The sequence below is a fragment of the Gadus morhua genome, chromosome 16, assembly GCF_902167405.1.
Source record: "Gadus morhua chromosome 16, gadMor3.0, whole genome shotgun sequence".
Lineage (NCBI taxonomy): Eukaryota > Metazoa > Chordata > Actinopteri > Gadiformes > Gadidae > Gadus > Gadus morhua.
In genome coordinates, this window is record NC_044063.1 from 30,789,664 (window position 1) to 30,797,669 (window position 8,006).

The 8,006-nt window shown below is 42.5% G+C and overlaps 1 long non-coding RNA gene and 1 pseudogene across 2 annotated transcripts; one reads left to right on the forward strand and one right to left on the reverse strand.

Annotated features, from left to right (window-relative positions):
- The first annotated feature begins 1,298 nt into the window (after positions 1–1,298).
- On the forward strand, positions 1,299–2,905 carry LOC115528785 (putative nuclease HARBI1; annotated as a pseudogene).
- Positions 2,906–3,525: 620 nt separating this feature from the next.
- LOC115560632 (uncharacterized) lies at positions 3,526–4,323 on the reverse strand. Of its 2 annotated transcripts, XR_003979790.1 has the most exons (4): positions 4,111–4,323; positions 3,963–4,018; positions 3,830–3,868; positions 3,526–3,590 (listed from the first exon to the last, which is right to left on the reverse strand). It is a non-coding gene; the product is annotated as an uncharacterized LOC115560632 (long non-coding RNA). The 2 variants fall into 2 exon arrangements; XR_003979789.1 differs by having other exon boundaries at positions 3,963–4,323.
- Positions 4,324–8,006: the final 3,683 nt, after the last annotated feature.

An 8,006-nucleotide genomic window follows, 5' to 3' on the forward strand; every position in this document is an offset into this window, starting at 1 on the left:
ATACAGTTTCTGTTGTGTTGTATTCGGCGTTCCGTAAATCCCATTGAAACCGGAATCGGACGCGGACATGTTTATGTTTGGTTGTAGTCTTTTCGCTCGGTTCTCCGAATCAACAGTAGGGCTAGAACCGATCGGAAAGACTACAACCAACCTCCCTTGCAATGAGCAATCGTCTTCCAGCCGAAATCAATGGATTTACAAAATGCCAAATAAAACACAAAAGAAACTGTATTTCGCTAGCATACTTGATAAAAAAAAAGAAGGTGTGGATGTCTGCATTGCCTGGGGAGAGGGTAGACTCTAAACTCTCCCCAGGCAATGCAGACATCCTGAATTGTAAATCCAGGGTTAGGGATTAATTAATATCCATGTTAAAAAGAAGGAATAATGCCTCAGATAAATATTGACTATGCTTAATGGAAGCAGGATTATTACCTATTTTTTCACTTTATTTTGTTTTTAGACATTTGAAGATTTTATTTAAAGTCACATTTGTCTTGTTATCTTTATTGTTGTTGTTGATCCGAAAATGATCCGACCCGTGACTCAAACCGTGACACGACACGATCCGAAACGTGAGTTTTGTGATCCGTTGCACCCCTATCTCATGCAATAATGTTTTTTTGCACTCTTGGTATGCGTCATTACAGACAGTCAAAACAAGGTTTGCACGTGTCCTTGGAAGTGGAAGTCCTTGGAAGTGAAGATGCTGTCCTGGCTGCTGTCACACTACCAAAATTCAAGCTTCGTTGGTTGCATGACCAGGAGCGGAAGGACCTGGCAAAGGCAACTCTGCTGGCTGAGTGCAGAAAACTTCTCCCTGAGCAAGAGCAGCAACAACCAGGTACCAGCCCCATCAGGACAACACGGCGCCCGGGATCTAACAAAGAGTTATTTTCCTTTGCAGAGAATGAGGAGGACACCTATTCCACTGCTGAAGCTGAAGTAGCCGAGTACCTCAAATCAGGAGCAACCGGGATAGACACTCTGAATCAATTTCCGATGATAAAGAAACTGTGTCTTTAACTTAATGCAGCCACTCCCTCCAGTGCCCCAGTGGAAAGACTCTTTAGCCTGGGCCCTGTACCACGAAGCTCGCTTAGAGGGTTAGCGAGGTATGTTGAGCTCCAAGCCTGGGTTAGTTGTACCACGAAAGTCGATCTCTTTTAGCGTCGCTGTATCACCATGGTGACTTATGCTCGCAACCAAACCTGGTCGGGACCAGTTTTTCGGCTTAGTCTAGCCGGAGATCGGCTACTTAAATCGGCGTGTGCAGCTTCCTAGCCCCTCCTCCGACAATGGCGTCACCATTTTTGGGTGTTACCGTGGACCTCGGCGCGCGTATCGTACAGGCGTCTCTCCGGAGACAAAGGGTTTTTCAGGACAGAACTGATCCCCTGGCATTTTCTGACAATTCTTTATGAGAGATACAGATTCTCAGCAGAGGGTATTCGTTATCTGATCGACCTTGTTGGACCGTATGTAGGCAATGCGACACAAAGAAGCCGTGCACTTACTGTTGCGCAGTGCGTCTGTGTTTCCCTGCGATTCTTTGCCACGGGCACATATTTGCATGCAGTTGGTGATGCGGAACGTATTGGCAAAAATACGGTGTGCCGTGCCATACACAAGGTTGTAGCTGCGCTCAATATTTTGCTCCATAGGTTCGTGGCGTTTCCCAGCTTCTTGCCAAGTCAAATTGTCAAGGAAGGATTTTACACACTTTCAGGTAAAATAAAAGCTCCTGAGTGGAGGTAGCGCGTCAGTCTTGAATTTCTGCGTGCGGGATATTCGGCTCCCAAGTGATGTGCATTTATGTGTAGCTTAAAATGTCCCAATTCTTATGCCATATGGAATAGGACTTATTCACAAGGTTACGGAATAATGCCCAGTGTGTACACGTTTGCATTTGTAACATTCTACATAATCCCTTTAGGATTCCCCAAACTGATTGGAGCAATTGACTGTACGCATGTCCCCATCACTGGACCTTTAGGGGAACATGAGGCTGACTTTGTGAACAGAAAGTCAACCCATAGCCTCAATGTGCAGGTAAAGTAGGCCTATTGGGCTATAGACCTATCATATGGGTAGTGAAATTGCATGCAGGTAGCCTACTAAAACTGTTATATGCTTCATAATGGCCCAACTATTGTAACAGAAATGCCGTTTTCAGATGACTTGTGACCATCAACTCATGGTTACCAGTGTGGATGCCAAATGGCCTGGCTCGGTCCATGACTCCCGTATTTTTCGGGAGTCAAGTCTTTGCCGACAGTTTCAGGAAGGTGTGGCGTAATACACAAGATCACTAACTGTAAATGTCGATTAAGGCCCTGATCACATTTTTCTTTCTGATAGGCCGTTATGATGGAATTCTTGTTGGGGACAGAGGGTATGCCTGCATGCCGTTCTTAATGACACCATACGGCGACCCACAGAGTGAATCGGAGGCACGGTTCAACAGGGCCTTAAGCACATGCCGGGTGAGGATCGAGATGACCTTTGGAATTCTCAAGGCCCGCTGGAACCTCCGTGGTTTGAGGGTCAAGCCGGAGAGGGGAAGCCAAATTATCCCGGCATGTGTGGTGCTCCACAATATTGCAACAATTCGGAAAGAAAGAGCCCCACATGTGCCATTGGTGGCAGATGATGTGGTGGACCCCATCACGGTGGATCATCCCACAGGAACGGTGGTCAGACGGGCCATCACTAACCAGTTTTTTGGTTAGTTTTTTTGTTTCGTTTCGTTTCCCTCTTGGAAGGATGTGGTTTTTTTTTAGGGCTGGGCAAGTCAACGCGTTAAGTACGCGATTTATTTAACGGAATTATTCCAAATGGACGCACGTTCTCTTTTGGAGCCTTTTTTTTCCCATTTAGATTTTCCAAGGTCTTGCCCAGACCGTCTTGCCCAAGTCAAAATATCAGAAATGATTTTCGTTTAGTTTCACTGACTATACATTCAATTACACTTGCAGGGTCCTGCCTGTTTACAATTCCCTAATCTATGGTGTTCCGTAAATGTCATATTCAACCCACACACTGGGTGAAACTCTCTAGATCACTTGGTCTAGTTTTTGCTTATTAAGTAGGCTACATTTGGTATGAATGTTAATGTGTCATTCCATTTGATAATCTCATAACTTCATTGTGACTTTTGTTCAATAAATATAATGGACGGAAAAACATTTGCTCTTGTTCAATTTTATTTATTAGCTGTCGCATCGCCATGCAGTTGCTGTGAAAGTAGGAAAAAGAACATTATTTCAGTAGTCAGTCGAGCTTCACCAACGAAAATCTAAAAATAGCCTACCCTCTCGAGGAGCTGGATCTCGATCTTCAATTTTCTTTTCACCAAGACTTTGATGTCGTTGTCCAGCTCCAAGTTGCGCTTGTACAGCGCCCTTAGTGTCTGTTCCAATCTAAAGGAATTATGGGTTACAATCGTAATTCAGTTACCATGGTCAAAGCCTTGTGGCGCACCTTACAAAAGGAATAACCTAAATAAAAACCTTGTCTGTCCCTCGAGAAGGCCTTGAGAAGGTTGAGGTTGAGGTGGAGGTGGATGGCTCATCCAATGCCATTTCCCTCTAGAATAAATGAGTCATGTGAAACGGTTACAGCACTGCTCGGTTGAGTTTCCCCATTGCGATGGCTCTTTAGAAAGTTCAAAGATGGCCCCACGTTCAACGTACATTAACCTTGGTTAGTCAAATGCCGTGTTGTCCATTATCCCTTACATAACCGCTATGTCAGTGACTCAATTAGGCCTAGGCATTTTTTAATCTACAAATTCATATTATAGCTGAGAATTGTTACGAAAAATCACCTCCATAGTCGCCCTGGAGTCACAGGCCGACAGTGTTTCCTGCAAGAATCAGTGACACCTATTATAGGACATTCTTTCAAAAAAATTAAACATTTAGAAGAATACCTGACACTGCTTTGATATAGTTATATACCTCTGATTGGAGATTAATTGTCGGCGGCTTCTCCAAAACAATGTTTGTACCTTCAACTAAAAATGACACGATTAATTTACACTCAATCATTTCACATTTGATTAGCAAGACAATTATTTATGTCCATTGCCAATACATGAATACATACTCGTTACAAACGGGTTCGATGTCGAGGCAGTGGGGTCAGAGAACATCCCCCCATCCACTCCTACCATCATTGGCCGACCTTTGTTGTTGGCGAGAGCCAACTCCTCCGAGATGGTGAAGGGCGGTGGAGCGGTCCCCCTCCCAGTCTTATTAATTTTTGTTTTCTTTTTATTTGCTACAGGTAATCAACATGAGATTAAAGGTTGGAGCCTAGGCCAATGCAAATCATAGGCTAGATTCACCTGAAATTATTAAAATGGATGCTTACAACTTACCACGTGGAATTATGTTTTTATATTTATTTTTCACTTGGGCCCATGTTCGTAGGCGCGTGCTGGCACCACATCTATGGGGGTAAAAGGCATGATGATAGGCCTACATGATATTTTTTAGACAATATGCAGAATCTTTTCACTTACGCATTAACACGGTCGGCTATTTTTGCCGGCACGCAACCCTAGCCTTATTATGGGCAACCGTGTTCCCCTTGGCTGTAATCTGTTTAAATTCCTCGTACAAATTCATAATTATGCATTGCTCGTCTTGAGTGAAATACACCGCTCTTGCTCGATCCATTTTGCAGAAGTGAGTCAAATGACGCGAGAAATGCCCCTTTTATGTGAACGCGCATTGAACCTAAAGCGGAAAACCTGGTTCAACTAATTGAATCTAAAGTGAGCTTCGTGGTACCACTTAACTCTGATTGCGAGTTGCGGCTCTGTCGAGCCAGGTTTTCCTAAGAAAGCCTGGGTATGTTCAGCGAGTTTCGTGGTATAGGGCACTGGGAAACCTGATTCTCTCTCCAAAGATGAACAGGCTGTCAGATCCCAAGTTTGAGAAGCTTCTCCTCTTGAGGTACAATCATTGGTTTGAGGGCTAGGAATGTTGATGAGCGCTGATATGATGATGGCATGTGTTTCTCCCAACGGTGCTCCACAAGGTCAAGCAGGTTAATATTTCCAAGTGAAATTTCCGTGTGTGTGTGTGTGTGTGTGTGTGTGTGTGTGTGTGTGTGTGTGTGTGTGTGTGTGTGTGTGTGTGTGTGTGTGTGTGTCAGACAGACAGACAATGGAGATGTATGGACAAAGACTGATATAGAAAGACATACTAACATAGACTACTAAAGCACTTTTTCACCATTATTGATTTAATCAGTTGTTTTATTTATCTAAACGGCCATTTTATTATTATATATTATTTTGAGAGGGTTAGTGAGGCTGAAAGTACTTTTTATTTAGTTTCTCTTGGTGAGGATGAAAATACTTTTAAGTTTGCCCATCATTATTGATGAGGTCTCCAGTTGTTTAGCAGTTTTGAGTTAAAGTTCCAAAGAACGGATAGACCTCACTGTGTTTACATTGTTTACATCTATTGTATCAGTTTTGCACTATTATTGCAAGGACCCGGATCCTTGCACTTATATTCCTACAGTTGCTAAATGTTCCGAGGCAGTTTAATTTTTGCACTGCCAAACCTATACTTTGTACCTGTTTCAATGGCTACAATAAATATGCCCATCAAAAGTTTCAAAACATACGTTGTGTTTTGTTGATCCACTGCTTCATCGTAGTGCTACTGGGTACAATGATCAAATTTTACCTTTGTTTTGTTTTTGAACACTATGCCACATCAACCCCAAAATATGTGTGTGCATTTGTAGAGGGTTGGAAACAGTTGGAAACAATGGAAATATTTCATTCATTTGCACTCCCACTACTACACTGCTATGGCACGTTCAGGTCACTAGGTGGCGCATTGCGCTTGTGGTCCCTAGCTATCCAGTTAGGGAGGCAACACATTAATAAGATAATTTAGAAAGAAAAAAAAGTTACTTTCCCTACTAACTAGTTACCTTGAAAGTATCGAGTAACTTAAAGTCACTGAGTTACTTTTGAAAGAAGAACTAGTAACTGTAACTAAGTTACTAATTTAAAGTAACTTGCCCAACACTGATTAAAATATAGGAGTATATACACTTTGATTTGTTCGTTGACATATTCATGACATGTTCAAATATAACAGTAAATATATATATTTAGATTTCTGTAATGAGCAATAGTATAGTTTCACAGTTTCATTGATTGACCTTCCTCCAGGCACTCATTAAAAAGAGAGCCATAATCTGAATCCTTTTAAATTTGTTATACTTTTCACTTTTAATTTTAACATTTTAACTTACTCAATAATAAATCAATTCAGAATTGTTTAGGATAAATATGGATAAAACCAGTGTTGGAGGTAACGCGTTACAGTAACGACATTACTTTTTTGGCTAAGGAAGTAAAGTAACGCATTACATTTAAAATATCGGTAACTACACCAATTTGCTAGACTACAGTAACGCGCTTTCCTGTGTTACCCAAGCCGTGTATGCCTGCGTGTAAAGTTCTGGGGTCTCATTTATCACCGTTGCGTACGCACAAAACGGGGGTGAAATTGGCGTACGTGACTTTCCACGCCAAGGTTGTGATCTATAAAAAAACAACTTGACGGGAGAATGTGCGCAACCCAAAGCAAACTCTGACCTACGAGTACACATGGTTTGGAGGAAAAGGAGAATTGGCGACACAGATGGTGTGGTGGTGAACTGAAGTCAGACAGAAGAATTGTAGAGCGAGAATAACGATTATGTTTTATCATCGCCCTTCATAAATTTAATTTCAACCTGTATCATGTGTTAAATCTTTGTAATCAGAATAATTTAAGTCAACTTCGTTATTTCTCAGTTATAACTCCAGAAACATCTCATTAGAATGGAAATAAAATTCTCTATATTTAATCCCGTCACTCCATACTGTCCACTGACGGCGCGACTACATGGAATAAAGGATCTGTCCAACATGCGTCAACATAATATTTTTATGTGACACTATAAACACATAATCAAATGTCAATTAAATCCCAAGTGTGGAAAAACCAAACCACACTCCTCATCACAATCGTTGTCCGTTACTCTTGATACTTTTCATGACAAATCAGGCATTAAAAAGGGGCTATGTTCAAGAACATTTTACGTGGGTGATTACAAACTGATTATCCAAGGTGTTCTCGGTCAGTCTTATACAGTAACCCTATAAATACATTGGTGAGCGCCGTGGTAATGCTGCACCACATGGCACTTATGGAGGACCATGCAAATGGCAGGATTCGGAGGGAGAGGGTCTATAGGGACCATAACGTTTTATTGGTAATTTACATACCTGTCAGGTTTCACCAAATGGCAGACGAGAACCCAATAGCACGACAAGGGAAACAGTTCAGGTGAAGAAATAGTGTTTATTCCTAGGGGCAGGCAACAGGGAAGGTCCAAAGTCCAAACAGGCAGGTCAATCCAGTAGGAGCAGGCAAAAGGAAGGTCCAAAGTCCGAAAGGGCAGGTCGATACAAGGGCAGGCAGGTTCAGGATCAGAAGACGCGGGACAATCTGGCAGGGAATGTTTGGGAGGAGAGGACTGATATAGGGGGAGCACAGGTGACGGTGGTTGGTTAATTAGGAGAGATCAGGGTGGCAGGCAGGTGAATGGGAACAGCAGGTAATGCAGAGCAGGGGGGAGTGGCAGATTCTGAAATTACATGTGTTAGTGTGGCAAAACAGGAAACAGACAAATGAAAAACTACAGCCTTGCTGAAGTTGTGACACATACCTACCTTTATGTCAGACCACTTTTTTAATTCTGGGACTGTGCGCTCCGTGCTACTGACAGAGTTCACTGCTGCAGCAACATGTTGCCACTCACTCTGATTTTGTTGTTGGCGATCCCAATCCGAGACCCCCGAACAAAACTACTTTTCGGACCTCCATCTCACCCACAAGTGTCTCCACTTCAACCTCCATGAAATTTCGCTTTTTTGCGTTTCTCAGTGTAACGGGTTCAGTGAGCGCTTCGACACAGGGTTT